At 31.5% G+C, this 24,801-nt stretch overlaps 1 protein-coding gene across 2 annotated transcripts in view; it reads left to right on the top strand.

The window, feature by feature from the left end:
* Positions 1-24,801, top strand: part of LOC140434414 (uncharacterized) — an 84,032-nt gene that overhangs the window by 37,309 nt on the left and 21,922 nt on the right. The window contains exon 2 of one of the 2 annotated variants that reach the window (XM_072522661.1): positions 4,215-4,288. The gene's annotated coding sequence lies outside the window, so the exon portion shown is untranslated. Of the gene's footprint in view, positions 1-4,130; positions 4,289-24,801 lie in introns of those variants that run through there. The other variant, XM_072522662.1, reaches the window with a different exon arrangement.

Below are 24,801 nucleotides of genomic sequence, written 5' to 3'. Positions count from 1 at the left end.
AAGTATTTAATAAGCCACATAAATAAACAGACCATGTTATGAGATATAAAAAATTCTATGTATTACATTCAATAATAATTTAAGGCAAAATTATAGGTAAACAAGGTGGAATTATAGGAAAACCACCGTGAAGTAAGATGACATGTTAAATGGTATGGAATTTTCCTATGTTGCCAAAGACTATTAAATTATTATTTGTAAGACTATTAAATTATTATAGGTAATACTTATATATTTTCCCCACACTTTTATAGTTGGATATTAAATGATTTTGATTCAGAAACTGCGCGACAAAATGACGAAATAGTCTAGAATTATCTATACCCACTGGCGCAAGAGATTTAAAATAATGTATTACTTACCATATGATTTCATTTAAAATTATCTTACAAAATGACAGGCGTCCGTCAGTTTTAATATTTACTTCACGGAGATATCATAAAAACATGAGGTGTCTAAAATCAGTTGGCAAAAAATTTATGTTTAAAGGTTTAGAAAATAGATGTAAGAGCGAGGAGGCAAATTAAAGACTCGCACTATATAGATATATGTAGTATAAATAAATTTAAATTTACTTATAGATCAGTTACTGAGGGTTCTTACCTTCGAATTCTTTATAACTGAATCGATTCATTTGAAATTTTGTGTGTTGGTAAATAATTACTTAAGGAACAGAAGTTATAAAGTGCCGATGTGCGCTTCTACCCTGGGGGTGTTTGCCACCCCTTTACGAGGGTGGAAATTTTTCATTCAAAATAACCACGCTATTCGATAGAAAGACATATTTCAAACAAAAAATGTAGTAAACATTTTTTCATAGATCAATACTTTTTGAGTTATTCGCTGTTGAAGTGTCATTTTTCGATAAAAAAAACATGTTTTTCAAAGGTTTTTTAAGAATAGCTCTGAAACTAAGAGTTTTATCAAAAAAAGTGTAACAACTAAAATTAAAGTTCATAAAAAAAACAAAAAGATTGGCGTTTTAATGAATATTTTCAGTTCAATATTAACTGAGTTATGGCTGTTCAAAAAAGGTTTGTTTTTGTTTTTGTCTTTCAATACGAGTATTTAACGTTAAATAACGGAAAACGGGTACATTTTTCGACAAAAACTCATATAATATTTTTAAAAGAGCTTAAAAAGACCCTTAAGATGAGTGGTGGTAAAAGTCCTTTGCTCCAACTGTACGTGAGATACGATCAAAAAAACGATGGGTTTCTCAAATTTTTGTAAAAAAAATGCAATAAAACTAACGTCATGTTCACTAGGATTGAAATAAATTGTTTTCCTTATAGAATTCACTTTATTTTAGTGTTTTTTGTATGATCCAAAAGTTTAGCCACTTTAGAATACCCAGTTTTTGAAAAAAGTATGATTACATTTTTTTTTGTAGATATTAAAAACAAAATCTTTTTTTTTATAAAACTTCAAAACTATAAAAGATACGTAAAAGATGACACAATACAAAAAAATAGATTTGTTTTCAACAAAAATTTTCTTTTTTTAATTTTTTTTGTAGCTTGAAAAATAACGGAGATATAGTTGGTTGAAGTTTGCTTAATAGCGCATGAACCACTGGTCTCCGACCCTTTGACCCTTCACCCTTTAAACATGAAGGACTTTATACTGTTTTAATATTCCTATACTTATAGCCCGTTAAATTACCTGTAAAATCGTTTTTAGCATCAATGAATGTTGTAGCAGCAAAATTAACCGAGTTATGGTAAAAAAACCAATAGTACTTTTTAGAATAAATTTTGAAGCATGGAAAAATTTTATAATTTGGAGCATTGGAGGATTTCGATGGAACTAATAGACATTTAATATATACATATGCATCTATGTATCTCTCTCTCTCTCTCTCTCTCTCTTACCAGCTCCAGAAGAACTGCTGAAAATGATTTTTTGCAATTGTACAAAAGGTTGCGGATCAGCGTGTGGCTGTCGGAGGCTGGGATTATTTTGCAATGCAACATGCGGAACATGCTGTGGTGACAATTGTCAAAATTGTCCTCCAGTAAACGAAGACCAATTGGACGGTGAAAATTATGATTCCGATGATGAATAGATATTCATTTATTTTATACCTCGTTTTATATAAATATTATTTATTTTTAGTTTTTTGGAAAATAAAAAAATTGTAATATATTATAAACTAAATTTTTCTATTTATGTCCATGGCATATTAAGGATTTAAGGATTTTATTTTCATCAAAAGGGGTGCTTGTAAGGGTTGAAAAAAGTAGTCTCATTTTATAAGTAAAAAATTAATTTTTGTCTACAAAAAATGTACTCTAAAAATCGTTAAAAATATTTTTTAATTCATTTTTGACAAAGGGGGTGGTTGTGAGGGTTGAAATGTTGAAATTATGTTTAAAATGTTATTTTATAAGCAAGAAATTAATTTTTGTTTAATAAAATGCACTCAAGAAATGTTTCAGACCAATAAAAATATTTTTTAATTCATTTTTAATTCTTTTTTGTCATAAGGGTGGTTGTAAGGGTTGAAAATTTCCAATAAATAAAATATTATTGTATAGTTAGGGTATTAATTTTTATTTGTATTTAAATACATAATTGAAATGTCTCAAGCTGCTACGACTTTTTTTTTCATATTATTTTTATAAAAAGTATTAGCTTTTAAGGGTTTTTAAAGGGTTTTAAGGGTTGAAAATTGTGAATAATTAATTTTCATATTAGAGAACACATTACAATATTTACCTTATGCGAATAAACAAGATTTAAGTGCATAAAATATTAAATCCGTGTTTTTCCCAGTTTCTCAATAAGGGGTAGTTTTCACCCCTTAAAAACAAAAAGCGCACCTAGAGCGTATATAACTTTTGAAGTGGAGGGTAAGATAAGCTTAATTTGAAATTTTCAAAGAAATCGATGCAGTTATAAAAAATTCGGAGGTATTACCATATTTTAAGCCTCAGTAACTGAATTATTACACCTGCAGTAAAAATTATATCTGCAATAAAAATGTTCAGTTGAAGTGCTTGGTGGACCTTGCTTTAGAGTAATTTACTGAACCCTGTTTGTTTTTGCATATCTAAAAGTAGGCATGATTTCTGTATTCATTGTATTGTTTTTGAATACTTACAGTTTTTACTTTACACAGTCGATTAGTAATGATTAGCAGACAATTCAAATAGCAATTGAAAACATATTACAATATTTTAAATATTAAATATTAATTAAATAAATAATAAACTGCTCTAAGACACACATCGTTTCTATTTAATTATTTTATTTTGTTGATGCTGATTTGCTGTATTTTCATTATTCATTCCATGCATTCCAGATACTTAGGGATTTAAATAGGATCGACTTCTGAGAGGATTATTTTCATGTTATCTCTAGGCAAGTTAGTATGCTGTATGTGGTAGTAGGTACTACATATTTCGTAAAAAATTCATATACCATTTAGACTTCGTAAGAAGCACCGTTTTTTGCATGATTATTATCTACGAGTAGACGTTCGTCACGACCTATTTGATGTTTCTAAAAAGCTTTTCGGAATCGTACTTTTACCTGATAGGATTATAAATATTATTTGGATACTGTTCATACCTTATTGTTTTCTATTTAACACACACATTGTTGTTGGCTTCTTCTTGTGGTTGCTTCTCCTATCGGAGGTTGCTTATCATCAAATCAACCAATACTTTATACAGTACACTATATATCGGATTTTTTTATGAAGAAATTTCGCTACTGTTTTTTATTTTTTATAGTTTCTTATTGTTAGCATTCAATGTTTAGATCGAGAAACCTTCGCAATGGTGATCGCCAATGTCGGATAATTCTGATATGGCACGCGAAGAAGAAGAAGATGTTTGAAATTATAATGCTGCCATTTCAGATCCTTTAGTTACCGCTCAGCTTTAATTTAATGTTTCCTCAGCTCTAGGAGCAATTTAATGCTAAATTGTATTCAACAATAGATATTTGATTATAAAAAGTGTGGTTACTTAAATATTTAATCACAAATTTTAAGCGATGACCCTTTGATTCCTACTCAACATAATTTTGTTAACCTTGAATTTCATAACACAGTAGTTGATTACACGTGCGCGAGAAGATAAAACTAAAAATATGTTTTACGTCTTTATGAATTGTTCCGCTAGTTGATGGATATACGCAAATCAGTGTACATATTTATTACATATCTTATTTACGTTTCAATAACACATGATTTTTTGTTACAGTTACAGTGCTAATTGATGCGAGTGACATCTGTGTAATAAGTGGCTTCACGGGTTATGTTTTGAATAACATTTTGGTGAGTAGTTTAATTTATTTTGAAAATATGAAACAATATCCCCATGTATGTCTGATAAAAACACTAACGTTGTTATAATGAGTGAATTACTAATAGTAATAAGCCAACTTACATACAAATATATTCAGTAAATCTTAGGTTTAATAATAATTGCAGATAAATTTCGTAGCGTCTATAAGTCTCTTCATTCTCGGTTCATAATTTTTGTGTTATCCCGCTGATTTCTTGTTTTAACATCTCAAAGGTGATATTTCTCTGACTTGTAAATTAATAAATTTCTCTTATCTCATCCACAATAATTACTTTTTCATCGTTTTTTTATTTAAGTCCAGTTATGTCTTGTTTCTTTGTACATTATAAGTTAGTATGGTATAAGCTATCATCAAGTTTACACGTTTTATTACTTCTCTTGCTGTGGTTTCTTTGTTTTTTTATATTTTAGTATTTAACACACAGGTAAGTTTAAAACTAATGTTTTTTAAAACCTCCTCATTCTTCAGTCTTTTCTGTCGATATCCTTAAATCTCTTTAAAGTTCTTTAATTTTTAATTTTTGTTAGAACGAGAATTTTTCCTATATTATTATATTAGTGAAGGCAAAAGATTAGGCAAAGTGAAGACAATTTAAAATTAATTAGCATCTCCGGCTTTTCATTAGCTAATTCCTTTTGTAAGGTAAAAAAGAAACAAGGTGAGTTGCAATTTATATAAAAGAAAATCTTATAATTATTCTCATCTAAATGAATATAATGTAGAGCTGAATGTATAAGTTCAGAGTTTTGTGCAATTTATGTACCTTTAATAAAAACCAATATTTTAACTGTATATAGATCGGGTAAGGGTGACTTCGACTTGTTTTTGGTGAATTTTGAGAATGTCATAACGTCCTTGCTTAGTAAAGCAGACAAACTGATCGTATTTAATTTAATTTATTATTTAATTGTTATGTTATGTTATGTTATTTAATTTAATTTAATAAATATAAATTTTAAAATTGAATCTGATTCTTCTTTAGATATTCAAAATCTATTAACATAGTTTGCTCTAAAAGTAACTTTAAACGATTATACTAAAATCACATCCCAGTCCAGCAGTTGCATCGACAACATTGTGACGAATTTTTTTGAAAATATTTACAGAGTGGGCGTACTTGAACCTTGTTTTTCTGACCATCGAGCTCAATTTTTATTTATTGACTCTGATCATCAAGTTGTTGACACTAATCAAACATTTCAACGGTTTATAACTTCTTCTGGTTTACAGAAGCTTAAACGTGCGCTATCTAGTACAAAGATGGACTTTTTCTATGACATTAATGATGATCCTGATTTTTTGACTGTCTTTCTTACCGAAACTTATAACAATTTATTATTAAAGCATTTTACACTAAAAATAGTATGACAAATTGCTAAAAAAACACCTGTACAATGGTTTACTAATGAATTAAGGTCTTACAGATCTAATCTTTCTCTTATTAAACTTATGTAATTGCCGAATATAATCGGCAATAACAAATTGCTAAAAAGTCAGCGTTCTGTAGTTTTATTACTAATTCCAACAATAAACCTACATACTTCTGGAAAATAGTAAATTTCGAAAGAAACAACACAAGATCCAATTTGGTACAACCTGATCTACCTCCAGACTAAATAAATCAATTTTTTACTACTATTGCAGCGAATATAATTACTAACGAATATTTCTCTGAGCAAGTTCTTTTTTTTTCATCCCATTGTGAAAAAAGAGTTCTCCCCAATAATAAAGTCTTTTAGTAATTCTAGTTGTAGGAACGTTCACGAAATTATTAGCAAAGTTTTAAAAAAAACTTATCAAATAGTTTTAACATCTTTCTCTCATCTTATTAATTTAATTCTATCAACTGGAGTATTTCCAGAAGTACTAAAATACTCAAAAGTACTACCTATCTACAAAAAGGTGATTCCTCAAAAACTGACAATTACAGACCTATAAGCATTGTTTCTACTTTTGGGAAAGTGATTGAAAAGGTTATCAAACAACAATTTTATTCCTATTTTGAGTGAAATAATTACTTTAGCAACTCACAATATGGATTCAGAAATGCTCGTTCTACTACGAACGCGGTATTTAATGTTGTGAGCGAGGTGATTGAGGGTCTTGAACGCGGCAATCGCATAGCAAATTTTTTTGCGACTAGTCGAAAGCTTTTGATTGTATTTTACACGACATTTTGCCACACAAAAAATTACTTTGGAATCAGAGGTATCCCTCTTTAGCTTATAACTTCTTATCTATGTGGCAGACACCAGGCGGTAGAGTCTAAAGCTCATCTCTCCGATTTTCTATACGTAAAATATGGAGTCCCACAAGGTTCGGTCTTAGGACCACTTTTGTTTATTATTTATGTCAACGATTTGCCTAAATTCATATCCGTACAAATCCATACAATTCGCAGATGATACGACATAGGTTATATCCGAGAAGTCTTATGAGGAAGTTTCTACTAAATCTAGCACATGGTTTGCTACACACAAACTTAAACTTAACTCTGATAAAACGCAAAATTTGGTTACATCTGCAAGTAATTTACACAATATTCCAGATAACAAAGAGACTGTTAAACTATTGGGAATAACCATAGATAATCGACTAAACTGGTCGGCTCATATCTCACTGGGGCAATTCAACAAATGCACTTTAAATTTTTAAAATGCAAAAGAAAGGTATCAGGATTTTAGCAGGGGTTAGTTATCTAGAACACTGCCGACCTTTCTTTAATAAATTCAAAATTATGCCGCTACCTACTTGGTTCATATTTCAAGTTCTAACTAAAATTCACAGAAAACGTGCCCATTTAATAAATCAGTCTGATGTCCACGTCCACAATACGCGTAACTGTCACTTCTTCTTCTCGTGCCACTCCTAGCGGAGATTGGAAATCATCATGGCCACTGCGACTTTGTTAGCAGCGCGCCTAAAAAGTTCAATCGAACTACACCCGAACCATTCACGTAGATTACGAAGCCACGATATTTTTCTTCTTCCCACACTTCTTTTGCCCTTAATTTTGCCCTGCATGATATTTCTTAAAAGTTCGTACTTTTCACCTCTCATAATGTGCCCCAAGTATTCCATCTTTCTAGTTTTTATCTCATTTAGAATTTCGCATCTTTTGTCTAAAGTTTGGAGTACTTGCGTGTTAGTGACGCGGTCCATCCATGATATTCTGAGAATGCGCTTATAGCACCACATCTCGAAAGCTTCGATGTTTTTTGTGGTCAACTGTTTTAGTGTCCAAGCCTCTACTCCATACAACAGGGTAGAAAAGACATAACACCGCAGCATTCGTGTTCGTAACTTTATATTGATATCACGATTGCAAAAGAGTTTGCGCATTCTATTAAAGACTGATCTAGCGATTTCTATTCTACATCTAATCTCTTTTGTTTGATCAGTATCGTCTGTGATCCAAGCACCTAGATATTTATAATAGGACACACGCTCAATCGTTGTATTGTCTATTACAAGATTAGCTCTGATGTTCTTTGATTTCGTGATTACCATAAATTTAGATTTTTTCAAATTAATTTTCAAGCCGTAACTGTTACAGTATATATTGAGACTTTGAACGAGATGTTGTAGTTCTACTAGCGTTCCCGTTAGGAGAACCGTATCGTCAGCATACCTTATATTGTTGATCGTCTCACCATTTATTATCAGACCAAGATCTTCTTCCTCGAGTGCTTGTTCACAAATAGCTTCACTATACAGATTAAATAAAAGTGGCGACAAGATGCATCCCTGCCGGACTCCTCGACGGATTTGAATTTCTTCTGTTAGCCTACCCTCAACCTTTACATTTGCTGTTTGATTCCAATATAGGTTGCATATAATTCGAATATCTCGGCTGTCTATATTTTTCTTTATTAGAATTTGTCTTAGTGGTTCATGTTGTACTTTGTCAAAGGCCTTTTCGAAATCAATAAAGCAGGTGTAAATTTCTTGGTTCATGTCTAAGCATCTCTGTGAGAGAACGTTCATTGCAAACAGAGCCCAAACACAGCCCAAACTTTCACTACCTACGAACAAATCCCTAAATTGTATACATGTCATTTTTTGAGGTAAAAGCACTATTTTTTAATTTTACTTGCTCTATTTAAGATTAGTATTCGTAAAAGTAACATTTTTTGAATCTTAAGTAGTTCTTTCTAATGTCTCTCTACAGGGACATTACGTCTTGGAGAACTAAAATAATACAAGACAAAATTACGCTAGAAATATTTATTCGCATAAAAATAATAAAATCGTCATCATCATCATTCTGGCTTTACAATCCATCGTTCCTGTCCATCGCCTTCGTCCGCCAAGTACATATTCCCACATTTCTCATGTCTCTAACGATGTTATCAAGGATCCTTATTCTGGGTCTTTCTCTTCTTCTCTGACCAATGGGTCTATCAAGAAGCGTTTTTCTAGCTGGGTCATTTTGTTCTATTCGCGGATGGAATAATAAAATCTTTACCTTTTATTTCAATTCTATTTCTGGTTTATCTTCGATACTATATTATCAGGGTTTCATTACTGGCGTACAGTCGGAGCATCCTCCGAGGTAATCGGTGCTTCCTGATGCATATTGACCGCCGCTTGGGAGGTGGAGCGAAGGTTTTTCTTCTCCATTCTCTTCCTGAATTTATATGCTCTTGTTCCACACTCGGCGAGAAGGTCATCGGAGACTCTGTAGTTACCAAGTGGCCACCGGCAATGTAGAATACTTTTTACAGTTCAAATTTTCTTACGTGAATAATATTTTATCTTAAATGTACAATTTATTTAGTATTTTGAGCACGGTGGATGCCTTAGACCTCACAAAGATGCCGGCCCTTCACGCTTCAACGTGTGGTCAAGTACACATTCCACGAGGTGTATAGGAACACTGACGGAGTTTTAACTGTTCACTGGCCCTTTACGCCACCTCTTGTGAAAACAATCCTAAGTTCCGCAGAGACTGTGATTATTTCCGTCGAAAGGTTTTAGAGACGAAGTGCTACCTCAACTCGGTCACCGAGAGAGGAGTAATTCTAAGTCCACTTGGAGCTTTTATTTACTCCTAACCGTCGGTGGTCTAGTGGAACGCTGTGTTAGTTCGACACTATCTGAAATAGCTATGACACCTGTTTTTCCCCATTTAGAAAATCAGTGCTTATTCGGACAGGGCCTATCCGTTTTCTCCAAGCTGTTAGCTAGCTTTCGTGAGGTTATTATAGATTCGTTACCGGACTTTTCTTCACCTCGACGAAAGATGGACCAACAGTTCACAACACCGGTTCCTATACCTTTTGTTGGTTTAAATAATTTCGTATGGTATGATATGATAAATCAGATAGTGAAAACTGTCGTTTCCAAACAACGAAAAAGAAAAGGCAGAACATATACAATGCAACTGTATCCTATGATATGATATCTAACTCTATCTAAACTATAGCTAATTAACTTCATCAGAAGTATTGGCATCCTCGAGTTTAACTATATGGTATGCACAAAAGATCTACATAGGTCGTAGTGAGGTAACGCTGCATGGCTTTAACGGCTTTACATAATCGATCTATCTATCTAACTAATGCGGATACAGCTGCGTCAAGCAAAAGATTAAACAATAGAACTAAAGCGACGTAATCTTGTCTATAACGTTATAGTGAAGTTTACAGTCTTCATATATTGTAAGTCAGTAAGAGTAAGTTGTATCATTTATCTTGCATGCGAACCAGGTTTTAACATAGTTTTCTTCTCTTTATTATGTCAAAGACTTCTTTAAAATTGATAACTACTCTGTATATATGGATGTTGTATTCGTGGCTCATTTCTATTACTTGTCTCATATTTTTAGATGACCGTTTGTAAATCATTTTGAACAATATTCGCGCTGATAGTCACCAAGGTTCTTTCCCATATATAGGGCAATATTCCGTTATACGACAGAAGAAAATTCCTGCGTAATTTATAGCGCAATATTATTTATTCTTATACATGGTGTTTTGGTGAGAAACGGAAATACTTAAATGGCGAATAAAGGTCACTGAGGTGGTTCTGGATATACCACATTTATTGGTTCTAATGGTTTTTACAACCGAGTTACAGGGTGTTTTATCGATTTTGCTTATTTCTTGCTAATAAATCTATTACTTTAGTACCATCCTGTATATTTTTTTGATATTTGGTACACGGATGTCTCATTCAGAACCCAAGCGACCCACTTACTAATCACAAGAAAAATCCATTCTGCTTATGTGGTTATTCCATTCTTTTTTTCTATTTTGTGTCCATTAGTTTATCTCTCATCTCTGCAGTTTCCAGTAGCCTTTGTGTTGTGGCTGTGTCGGGTCTTGTTTCTGAGGCATATCTCATTATTGGTCTTACACTGTCTTTATAAATTCTCGACTTCATCAGTGTTAATGTGTCTGTTACGCCATATATTGTTATTAAGGCATCCTGCCAGTCTATTTGCTTTTTGTACTTGATCTCTCACTTCTTTGTTCAGGTCTTCATAGATAGACAGTGTAATTCCCAGGTATTTTATTTTCATAACTTGTTTAATACTGATGCCATTAATTTCTATTTTACATTTGGTTGGTTCTTTGCTGCTGGCTACTATTGTTTTAGTTTTCTGAGATGAGATTGTCATATTAAATTCTTTTGCTCTTATGTTAAATCTGTGGACCAGTCTTTGCAGACTATTTTCATCTCAAGCTATCAATATTGCGTCGTCTGCGTAACAGAGTATTTTTTTTTTCTTTAAAAAAAAAATTTGTTAAAATCCTTTATAAAAGGTATATAAATTAAAAACCCAATCGGGCTATGTCATGAAGACAAAACGTTTTCGGAATCCATATTCTATCATCAGTGTCCTAAAAAGTATATAACCACTTTAATTAAAAAGAACATGAAGTTTAAATTTTGACCAAGGTTAATACAAAATGTGGTTAATACTTACTAGGTGTACATGTTTTGAGCCAATAAATTTATGGATAAATGTTTTTTATCTCCTTTTTTTAACAGTAGAATTAGTTCGCCCGTTCTCCATTCTTCCGGTATTTTATTGTGTTTTTTTTTAATTTTCATTGATTATGTAACAATTTAACATAACGTTATTAGTAATAAGATTTGGAAACTGCTTTCTTGTGGCATGTCCAGGTTAAATATTAAGTTTTTTATGAGATTAAGCCACAATTTTTGGTTGTGATTGATGATAATCACATTTTTAATATTGATTAAATTCGATTTCCACTCCGAAAATCGTTTTTTAAAAAAGGTTTTTAAACAAATTCTGACAAATGTATAACCAAAGTTTTTGACCTAGATCTTGTAGGCATATAGGACATAGTGGCTGCAGCAAATTTTGAGGTTCGTGTTTTTATCCTTGGAATATCAAATTCTGACTGTTATTTGTGTATTCTGTATTAAATGTTTGTAACATCAATAGTGGAGTAATAATAGGTCGAAAAAACATAATCTACAATAAAAAAATTTTGAATAAAATCCCTTATAAAAAGGTATATAAAAAAATATTTATATTTATATTTTTTTTTTGGTTTTTTTTATATACCTTTTTATAAGGGACTTTATTCAAAAAATTTTTAATATATGGTATACAGCCAAATACAGGAACTTTGTTTCCTTGTGGATTATAATCTACAATCCATCGAGTTAGAATCTATAGAGAGGGCATCACGTGACTAAAAACGACCTCACTTCGGCCATATTATTTTGACACTTTTGACAGATCGTATATGTTTATTTACGTTTGTCGTTTTTCGAATATTTTTAGTTTTATAATACTTTTATAGAAACTGTAATAATATATTGTGATAGTGCATAATAATGGTTTCTTATTTTCAACGTTGTTGCAGTGGCAGAAGCAATGTTAATAAAAAATCTTCAGGAATAACGTTCTACAGGTTAGTATACAAATATGTAAACAAAGTAATGGCCCGTACTTCAGAGAATAAATTAATAGTATTTGACTGTATTAATTTATCTTTATGTATAATATATCGTGTTTTTAGTGTTTACCGCGGGATAAATAAATCATAATTTAATAAAAATGTATTGCACTTTTTTAGATTATAATTAAATCTTCTGAATAACTAGTCATATTTTTATAGTAGTTTTAATATTATTGAGTCCGGCCATGATCCCACCGCCATATTGATATCACAGTTAGCCACGCCTACCTACGCCGTTTTTAGTACATACGTTAATATGCTCATAGCTTCTCCATAGATTCTAACTCGATGCTACAATTTTACAACACATATGCAACACATAATACACACAAAACAACAAATTTATTTTTTGCTCAATTTACCTTACTCAACCACAACTAGGATACAGTTTTTTTTTGCATACAAACAAAATTATTATAATTAATTAAACTGTTATTAATTGAGTATCATTACCAGATACTACATTAAGTTTTATAAAGAACTCATTGTATTTATCATGTTTCCTTCAGATGTTCTATTTACTTTTCTTTGAGCTGTTAAAACTTCAAATGCATTTTACGAGGATTATGCATTTACAGTTAATATTCTTGTCAATGTGTCTTTTATGCGTGTACATATGCGATAAAAGTATTAGGTACTGTATTTATTCAAGCCTACAATTAGCAAACTTTACGCAAACTGAACATAATGTGTTCTAAAGGTTTTTGTACGATGATTTTCGAAGAATTATTTTATTGTATATTCTAAATAAAACATAAAGCACACATTAATATTATTTATTTTCTTTCAACATCACTAATTTAATATCACCTTAGGATAATTCTGTTACAATATTGCAAAATATTAAAACAAAATTATACAGATAAAATTTTACATACCCCCAAGAAATTGTTTATCGATAACCTTTATTTATGATACTTACTAAACGCTTTTTTTTATTTGCGATATTTTATCTATCAAATATTTTCTACTCGTGGCATTGTTCATATTGTTTATAGATATTAAGCATTATTAAAATAAAATACTTCAAATTTCATCAAAAAGATGAGTAGGTACATGTTGAAATTTTGTTGATCAAATTTTTTTACATATTGTGATGTGAACTAATGAGATAAAATGAGGCTTACTAATGCTAAATCTTGCAATTACATTTGTCGTGTATGCAGATATATATATATATATATATATATATATATATATATATATATATATATATATATATATATATATATATCTGTGTATTTTTTTCTCATTGATTGCGTTGGTATTTCTTTTTATTCTATTGATTCGTTTATCTCCATTTTCTTTTTGTTTTGTTGGTTTTTAAAATTTTGATGCTTTCGAAATCAAATTTATGTTTCTTCTCATTTTCGTGTTTTGTGGGGACAGTGATGTTGTTCTTGTCATATTTGTGAAAACGAATTCTGGATTGAAGCAGTTGACTGGGTTGCTGGGTTTTAGTTTATCGTTGTATCGTTAAAAATTCGACAATTCTGTTTGTAAACATAGCCATTTATCCAAAAATAGGCTTCATAGCTAAGATAATAATTGTTCTATAAAAATAAACTCCAGAGTTCATTCAGAGAATACAAGTCGCTGTCTATGATCATTTACTCAGATTTTCCTGGACACTCTCACTCTCGGCACATCTTTCATTTCGTGGATGTACGGGTGTTGTTTGATTATTAACTGAACCAGTAGACTTAAATTTATCCAACACAATGCTAATAATCCTTTTGGTAGGACGATTATGGCGACCGTAAAATGGCCTAAGCGCGCTACCACTAAGATAGTAACTTTGGTTGGTAAAATGTTTGTAAAAGAGGAACTGATGGTGGACGCTTCAGCAGGACATGTCTGTGAAGGATAGATATCAATATAGGCTCAACATAGAAACTTTTGGAACAAGATGTACGGTGCCGACTCCGTATAGAGATATAAGTGCAGGGAATAGTTATGATCATGGCAAGCTATACATTCTCGTGAAATAATTTCTTTCTTTATTCTCTTCTAATTATTACTTAAGTCTATTATTTCTTATCGTTATCTTATTCTTATCTTTATAATATCCTCTTCTATCTGTTTTCATTATTTCATCCTTTCTTTGGTTGTCTTGTCATCTCATCCATCAAACTTTTGGATAACTTTTAAGGGATGTGTCTAATTTTTTTATAAATGTGTCCATACCAGCTTATTTTTACAGTTTTGTTAATTTAATTAATTAATTATTCACACCTAATTCCATTTCATGTTTCATCCAAGGCGTTATCTCGCCTTCGTTTGATACCTTACGTCCCAGAATTAACTGTACCATATTTCTCCCGAAAATATTCAGTTATTTCGCTTTTTTTTTACTGTAAAGACATTTACACACATATTTAAAAGTTTCTACTTCTTTGAACATATATCTCTGTCAGTTGGGCTTTCCTTTTTTAAACTGACTTTTACCTGTTTCTTGTACATTTTGTACGGAAAACATTATTAATTGTTAAATTGTTTTCATTCGTGAACGTCAGAGTAAGACGTGGCACCTTTATATGTTGCAAGTTAAATTACAAAATATTCAGACAGCCCTTGTTAGTCTCAGGATTTTAATTTGTATACATCTGCGCATATCTGATGGGCAATTATCTCAAAATAGCGCTATCATACTGGCGTTTCAAGAAGATATAATACACACTGAACCAAAATTGACCCATAATTTTTTACCTACTATAACGATATCAAATAAAATGAGCTCTTCTAATTGATATAAACTATTTATTTACAGCACGATATTATCTTCCAAACTAAAAAAAAACATAACAGCGCTCCTTAATATACACAAAAATTCATTATTTTAGAACATCTCGTTCAGTCCATCTCTATTCATTACTAACGCCGTATGTCCAGAAATCATCATCATCAGTTGGCGCTATAGCATTTCGTGTGCCCTGGCCTGCCTCAAAACGTTCTTCCATCCTTCTCTGTCGAGTGTCTATTTTCTCCACCCCCTTACTCCAATCTCCCTTGAATCGTCCTGCACATCGTTCAGATCGCTCCCGTCTTCTTCTTCCGACCGGCCTATTTAGCATTATTATTTTAGCAGCATCAGTTTTTTCCATCCGCATAATGGGGCCCACCCATTTTGGGCGGTTTATTTTGATAGTTTTCAATATATTTGTATCACCAAAAAGTCGTATTCTATAGAGTTTAAATGTTCTGGAATACCATGGTCATTATTCTGAATGTCGGCGTCATATGTTCTGGAATATCGCGGTCATTATTTGGAACGGCAGGAAGATTCTCATATATGAGTCTAAGCTTTTTAGTTATACTACATAGAAACCATTCTGTACCACCTCATCACATCCTGTACTCCCAGTTCTTCTCCTTTATCTTGGCTTATTATTTTATTCCTAAGGGATGCTTCTTTGATAGTTCATAATGTTGTTATTTCGGTTATTTTCGTTTTTGTTGTTGAAGTTTCGGACCTTTTTTATCATCTATTTCCGCCTTGATCTGTCTCTTTGGTATAATGAAGACCCGTTATTAAACTTGTCACCTGCTCAGTTAAACTTATTCAGTTACACAGACAACGAAAATGTTGTGTTTTTCCTACCAAATTTTCATAAATTGTATGTTTTTTTTAATAATTAATTATTTATAAACATTTTGAAACATTTTTCTCCTGCCAGGTATAGAGTATTCACTTATTCAACTTGAAACAATGCCAAAATACTGGCGTCAATACACTTCCCAAACTGATTTATTATTTTTAGTTAAAAACAACTGTAAGGCTTAAATTTGGGTCACATATAAGGTTAGCTGATATGCTTTAATATTGCGATATGTGATTACTGTGTTGATAAGATTAATTTAATATTTCAATATATAAATAAATCGGTCAGTAACTTTTTTAAGTGACTGATTAAATGGATTAGGCAAATATAGTAAAAATAACTCGAAAAAAGACATTGAAGAATTGTTTTAAACTGTATTTTAAATTGGTTAGTTTCGTTTCTTTACTTGATAATAATTTATAAACAAATAGAACAAATAATAGAGAAATATGTATATATATATATATATATATATATATATATATATATATATATATATATATATATATATATATATATATATATATATATATTCAAGGATTCTACAGTATTCACTGCCTTCCCTCACTCAACCGTTTCCATCTCTCTCTGTTATCCCATTCTTCATCGTTTAGGCCTCTCTTACTTATGGCGTCATCTACTTTGTTCCTCCAGGATTTTCGGAGTCGTCCTCTTTTCCTCCTTCCTATGGGGCTCCATTCGGGGTTATTCTCTTTATCCATCTGCTGTCGCTAGTTCTTCTTACATGTTAATACCACTTTAGTCTTTTTTGTTCTATATATGTTAGTATGTCCGTTTCTATTGATGTTCTTTGCTTTATTTCGTCATTATTTCTTCTATCCATTTTTGTTACTCTGCAGCATCTTCGCAGGCATTCTATCTCTGTTGCTACTATCTTACTGCTGTTTTTCTTGTTTATGATCCAATTTTCGGCCTCATATGGCATAATACTTCGCACTAATGTTTTATAAATCTGTGTTTTTTTCTTCATATTTAGGTGTCTATCCCACCATACTGAGTTAAGATGTTGGATTGCTGTTCTTGTTTGTCCTAATCTTTGTCTAATTTCTTCCTCTGTTGTTGCCTTTTTCGTGATTATAAATATGTATAATTATATACAGGGATGAGTGCCTTAAGAACCGGCAAAATATCGCAAAAGATAGAAAACATAATACGTTGTGAAATAAAAAGAGATGAAAGTAGTAGAGGTGAGAAATTATCGATATAAACCTATAATTTACTTTACATTACATTAGAATTATCGAAAATTTCCCACCTTTAGACGTTAGCTTATGAGCTTGTTGACTTCAGTCATAGTAATACGTATCACGTAATGTAAGTAAAAACAGTTAAGTAGGAGTATTTTTTTATCCAAAATTAAAGTGTTGATCAATAATAAACTATGATTTGAGACTACAAATTATTACTAATTAAACTGTTTACTTACATTTGCTTTATTGCGTTCAATCAGTTTTTACTTTATGCGAAATTTAAAAAATGTAAATTCGACGTCATACTTGTAATATTATGACTAAAGTCAACTAGCTCATAAGATAACGTCTAAAGGTGGGAAACTATCGATAGTCCTAATGTAATTTAATGTAAATTAGAGGTTTCTATCGATAATTTCCCACCTCTACTACTTTCATCTCTTTTTATTTCACAACGTGTTATGTTTTCTATCTTTTGCGTTATTTTGCCGGTTCTTAAGGCACTCATCACTGTATGTATATTAATATGTAGAAATATGTATAATTAGTAAAACCAATCACGCATGAAGATAAAGACAAAGAGGATAATGAGAAGACTTATGCAAATATGCAAATAAAAAAACAAGAAATGTGCACATAAATATGCCTACAATAATAAAAAAATGTCAACCAATAGTAATATAATAGCAGTTTTATTGAAAATAACATATATGTACTATTGTATATTGTATATATATTGTATATATTGTATATATATGTACTAATTAATATTTGTTTCATTAATAGATATTAAATAATTGGTATTAAATTATTAAAAAAACTAAATAATTGTAATTAACTAATTAAGTATTTACAATATTATACAGTGACGGCTCGTGAGTAAAATTATCGGTGGGGCACTTATTTTGAACGGCAAATACGAAATTATGAACAACCAAAAATGTTAGTAAAATATAAATATTGCTATTTTAGCAACATTTTCATAGACAAACTTACCCATGTACCTAAGAATTTTAGTGAATAATCCTGGTTTTTTAGTAGATATAAGTTCACAATACTTCGAAGCACATCACCACTAGAATATAAAAAATTGTCTTATACTCTAACCAGTTTCTAATTGGCACTATTGTATATTAGACGCAGATTGTACATGTACAATTAAGTTCTATTATTCCGAAGAAATGTTTTTATCCTCTTTAAAGTTGAAAAGGATCTCTCTGCTTCTACAGTTGTCATAGGAGATATGCATGCAATGTTAATTAATTTTATGTATTCTGAAAACAAATTTTTAAGATTGTTTTCAACAAAGACCTAAAGCACAAGACCACTCGCTGTTCCAAACTCAGTCATAGCGAATAGTGCACATAACTCGGATTTTAATTTGGTAGCATCTACAAATGGATAATGTTACAAAGCAATCTTCGGTTTTTCTTCTGGAAAAGTAAGGTTGTATTCAGGAAATAATTCGGAATCGCATAGTACCGCAAGAGTTAAATGGGCCGTGAATCATACTCTATCCTCAATAGTGACCCTTAATAGATCCCTTCGCCGTCACGTTGTTGTTTTCCTGGGTTCGTTTCCTTTTTTCAGCCAAAATCTTGGACTATTGTTGTCAATTATCTTATCTCTGATAATTTGAATTTGCTTTTTAAATTCTTGTATAAACATTTGAGGGTCTACAGCTCTCATTTGTATTTGATTATAAAGAATGTCAACGTGCGGCATAACGTTAATAAAGAGATTTAGCCAATATAAAACATTTCGTCTTTTAATAACATAAGTAAGCCCGAAGCTTGTTGAACGATTTGAGTATCTCGTTCCTTTTCAATGATTTCTTCAAAATATTGCACGAGATCTTCTTTGTGATTACAGCTTGGCTGTTAAATGTCCAACGAGTATTCGACCCTCGGGGGAAACGTTACTTTACAACATTGTTCAGTATATTCATACGATTCGGAGAACGGGAAAAGAAGACGAAAACATAGCTAAGTTAGCAAAAAAGACTTTTACCATTTTATGCTCAGAAGCTCTCAGAACGCCAAAATAACTCCTTGAACTCCATTAATTTATCCTGACATGACAGCGATACCATCAAAATCGTTTAAAGATTTGATTGGCAAGAGTATATTTCAAAATTAAAACCATTTGATCTTGAACGACAGCGTCCGTAGTCTTATCAGCCTCGATTGCCACATAAGGAACCATTTCTACCTCTTTGCATATTAATTCACAAGCTATCTATAACATTGAATCCAGCAGTTCGTTTTGAATATTTTTTAAAGTTCCCAAAAAGGTTGTATTATTTTCAGTTAAATGTTTTTACGATCTAGTGTTAACTTCTCCCATTAAGTCCCCGAAATACTCCAGGATTCGTAGATGTCAAAATTTGAATATTTGAATAATAAATAAATAAATGAATTTAATATTTATTAACCCTAATGTTTGGTATTAAATACAATAATGGATATGTTTAGAGATAATGCTATATTTTTTAGTTTTCTCTGAAAAATGTTAAATATTATTTAGACCCCAGATAGCCCAAGCCTTGTCCACTTAAGAGTGAAAACAACAAACACTTAAAACAATAGAAGTGATTTATCTCCTCACAACCGCATAACCAGTCTGCTAGCAAATAATGTTTCTCGTTGAATTTTCGATTAAAAGTTATATTAGGTACTACTTTCTTCTTCTTTGTGCCGTGCTTGTATTCAAGCGTTGGCTATCGTCATATTGACAAGCTAATGAAATGATTCTCGGTCGGCAGCTAGAAGAAACAGTTCCTCGACCGTTCGACCTGTCCATTGTCTAATGTTACGCAGCCAGGACAGTTGTTTTCTTCCGACCCAACGTTTTTCTTCGATTTTACCCTGAATGATTAACCGGAGTAAGCGATATTTAGGTCCTCTCATTATATGACCGAAGTATTGGACCTTTCTCATTTTGATGATGTTGATCAATGTTCGCTCTTTGTGCGCGGTCTCTAGCACGCGTTCGTTAGATATGTGTGCTGTCCACGGGATTCTGAGCATGCGACGGTAACACCATAACTCAAACGCTTCTAATTTGTTAAGATTTTTTATTTTTGTTGTCCAGGTTTCACATCCATAGAACAAAGTGAACCAGACGTAGCACTTCAATACTCTTAGACGTGTGGTCAACGACAGACTTCTACTGCATAATACAGAACGCCAGTTAATAAAGTTTTTCCGTGCGAGTTCTATTCTGGTCGAAATTTCCTCGTCACTTTCAACCCTGCAGTCAATCCAGCTACCCAGATATCTAAAGTGTTCCACCCTTTCCAGGATTTTGTTATCTAATCTTAGTACTGAGTCTTCGATATTAATTTTTCCGACCACCATCCATTTTGTTTTTTCCCTTTTCAATGCATTCGTTGTTTACAGCATTCAACAGGGTTTAAAGATCTTCTAGACTCTCTGCCATTATTGCGGTGTCATCGGCGTATCTGATGTTGTTAATAATTTCACCACCGATCTTAACACCTTCGCGGCAATTATTTAACGCTATTTCAAAAACTGGTTCAGTGTGGGCATTAAACAACATCGGTGACATAACACATCCCTGTCTGACACCACGCTTAATAGAAACTTTAGCTGAAACCTCTTGGTCCACCTTAACATAAGCGGTCTGATTGTAGTAAAGATTTTTAAGCAATCTAATGTCATACGTGTCCAGACCAACTGAGTCTAAGCATTGAAATAATAATGTATGTGGTACTCTATCAAAGGCTTTTTCGAAATCTATAAAACATACGTAAATATTTTTCTTAAACTCAATGCTCTTTTGTAAGAGTATTCGCATGCAAAAAAGAGCTTCTCGAGTACCCATACCGTCTCGGAAACCAAACTGCTCATCACCAGTTATCCCCTCACAAAGTTTGGTACTAATTTGTTCTGCCTAAATTATGTCCAATTTTGATCTAGGAGGTCCTTATTGTTTTATATTTAAACGTTTTTCGAAAGGAGGTACATTTACAGACCGAAAACTAAATATCTTGAGCAGTATCCCTGCTGTCCCTGGATAAGTACATAAGATTGTTAATGGAAATGTTGCAACGTTGCCAGTTACTACCTGCATCTAAGAATATTTCTTATTTCAGACATGGCAATTCATCATCTAATGCCCGATAATTTTCTAGCGTCATCGATCAGGTCAGTAGTACGTTTGCACATTGCTTAAGAGAAAACAAAGCGCAAAGTGGACAAGAGATAAAAAATAAACATTTATTAGCTTTTTAAATAAAATATCTAAAATACTACATTAAGTGAGTTAGTAGAAAGGCGGGAGGGCAGTGCCCCTAGCGCCTCCCTGTCACAGCCGCCCTTAAAGTTATATATTATTTCCTAGAATTATGGTAACAGTAAATGAACCAGTACTGTTTAAATAATTTAATAAACACTTTTATCTGAGTACACATATTTATAAATTGAAAAACTTATTTTGATATTAACAGAGGTAAAGAGGACATTTTTTATATTTACAAAATATTTGGTTCTAAATTAGTTAATAATTGTTTTAAATTTTTGAAAAATATCCTCTCCAGGATTACCCTTCATCTTATGGGCAATTCAGAATTTCCATCCGTAAAATGATTCGAGCAGAAAATAGCTACTTTCAACCACGTGCCTCATTTGATTGAACGGGTTGTGGTGAAAGTAAAATGTGAGGAACTATTTTTTATATTTGTTTGAATATTTCATATTTTTATTATTATATTCACATGCTAGTGGAACTTTTACAGGTGATTTAAAAAAAACCTTTTTGACATTTGATATTAGGATGTTTACAATATATTTTTTTATTTCATTTACATCCCTGTTTAGTCAACGCGCTAATCAAGTAGTATGTAATAAAGTGAGATACAATATTTTAAAATTTTGTACTCTTTTTACCATATTTTATGCAGAACTACACAAAAGAAATAATTTGTGACCTGGAACAGCAGCATGAAAAAAAAATTCGCAGTCGTCTTGTAAAAACGTTACATTTTTAAAGCATTTGTGTTTTTTTCTTGCTTAATCATCATTTGGATCACTTGTACTGTGGTTTTTCATCCTTCCTTATCCTGGGCCACTAGAGAATCTCCGCGTAAATCATGGTCAATAATTCCTGAGGCTTGCTCCATCCAGCGTGTGAGAGACCTTCGTCGTTTGCCATTATTTTTACTCTCGACGATCAATTTTTCTAGACCTTCTCTTCTCCTTGCCATGTATCGATTATACCCGAGGTAAGACATCACTCCGACGTCAAAAATTTATCCATATAGGCATATAATTAGAGAAGTTTAGCATTACGATTAGGTTCAATATTTAAGTAAAAAATATAGACAGTACAACTACGAAATTGTGCTTTAACATTCTTAATCCTATAATAATTATTTCACCTGTTTTTTTTTAATTTTACATAAACTTAAAATAAAATTCGATCTTAAACCGATAGTCGAAAGTAAATATTTACATCGAATTAAATTAAATCTTGCCAAAAAACTTATTTTCTCCAAACCATTCACGAAAACATCTACATCATAGTCGTCTGCCAATTTTTATCTATCTATAAGTACTGATGTATTAATTCCGACATTTCTCCCTGAGGCGTAGCTACAGAATTATAAAAAGGCAAACACTATAATACACTTACTATAATCGATGCGGCGAATCTTTGTTGATGCGCCAACATTTCAAATGTTCGAATTAAATCAAAACTGTTAATCTGTCAATCTGGAATGATAAATTAATAAAGGATATAAAATATCATATCTAGAGATTTTTTAGTCTTCCACTTCAATGTCTCAAAGCTTACCAGCTTGAATTGATTTATATCCTTTTTTTTTGTAGCTCTTTCACTATGGTGGTTATACAGTATGATATATTTTTTTAATCATTACTCTGATCAGTCTTTCTGGTTTATTTTCATATGTGTGATACGAAAGTTTACTAGTATTTAAACTCTTTTATTAGTTTCCTGTATTGGTTACTGTCGGCTGTATGGTGAATTTAATACCAGCATTGACTTAACTTGTAACGTAGGCAAACTATTTACCTATGTACATAAATATTTCTTGACCCTTTTGCTCATGTCGGTAAGATGAAGGGTGTGGTTTTTTCAAAATTCATACACAATCTGTTTGTATTATCTTTAAAATTAAAACAAAATGGGCACCATCCTTTAATAGTTTACCATCGTAAGGAAACGAGCTCAGGCAAAGAAATAAAATGAAAAATTTAAAACAAAGCTATTAATAAAGCTAACCTTTATTATTTTGTAACGAACAAAAAGTATAAATGTAAAATTTATATGTTGTTTATATGTAATGTATATCTAATATATGTTATATGTATATGTAATTTATATATTTATGTGTAAATAAAGTCTCGATTTAGGTATTAAATTACAAATGAGAAGTGCTTCTAAGAAAATAAAATTAAAATCATATAGTAAGAAAACAAACATTTTATATCTTGGCATTAGATTATTAATGAGAAATGCTTATATGAAAATAAAACCATACTTCATCCCAAATTCCAAAATTCGTTTACATAAAAAAATTCTATTATATAAAAGATATTTATGTATTATATAGATATTTATGTAAGTACTTAAAAGGTCAATAATAAATCATATCACTTGTAATATTTTTGGGCATTAAATTGTATGTTCATGAATTTTTTCGTACATTTTAAAGCAAAGATTGCTCAAGAAATTTTTCCGTGTCCGTGGGGTACCTAGGGAGCTAAAAAATTTACTAATAGGTTTTCAGCTGAGTGCATGTTTTACCATCTTAGCCCGCTATAGCCTTTATTCTTAATATAATGTCGTTATTTTAATTTATAATATATTATATAAATCACGTATTACAGTCAACAATATGGACTCAATATAAACGTTAAGAAGACAAAGCTTATGATAATTAGCAAGAAAAGAATAACAGAAGGTCAACTCTACGTCAACCAATCCCCTGTAGAAAGAGTGACGCACTACAACTACCTCGGCACCATAATAAATGAAGAATGGACCAACAACCAAGAGATTAGAGCACGCATCGGAAAACCTAGATCCACCTTAAATCGGATGGGGGCCTTCTTCAAGAATCACAACCTCTCTCTTGATACAAAAGTAAGAATGCTGCGATGCTACGTCTTCTCAGTCCTTTTTTATGGTGTTGAATCGTGGACCTTGAACGAAGATATGTGCAGAAAACTGGAATCATTTGAGATGTGGCTGTATCGGAGAATGCTTAAGATCCTGTGGACTGACCGAGTCACAAATGAGGAGGTCCTCAGAAGAATGAATATAGGCACATCAAGAAGAAGAAATTATAATTGAATTATTTTTAGCTTATTTATTATTTTCCAACCGTTTCTAATAATACCGGTAAAAAAATAATACCGGTAACATTTAATAAAATAAATGTTTGTAAAAAATTGTTTCAACAAATTACTGGGTTAAATAAACAATTTAAAAAATAACTGATGGTATATTTTTAATCTATGTAAAAAGATACACCAATTTAAATAAAAACTGTTTTAGTCGACTAAAACCAGAAATGGGAAGACTTTTATAAATTTGAAATTACAAATTGATTTTTCAAAAACAAATCAAAGATCAGACAGCGACCAATCTTCTTTTTTGACATTTCCAATGGCTCATTTTTAGAGCAATTGTTTTGATATCTTTAGCAGAGAGTGTCTTCGGAAATTTTTAATT

Source organism: Diabrotica undecimpunctata, chromosome 2, assembly GCF_040954645.1.
Source record: "Diabrotica undecimpunctata isolate CICGRU chromosome 2, icDiaUnde3, whole genome shotgun sequence".
Taxonomy (NCBI): Eukaryota; Metazoa; Arthropoda; class Insecta; order Coleoptera; family Chrysomelidae; genus Diabrotica; species Diabrotica undecimpunctata.
This window is presented reverse-complemented; position numbering and strand designations above follow the sequence as displayed.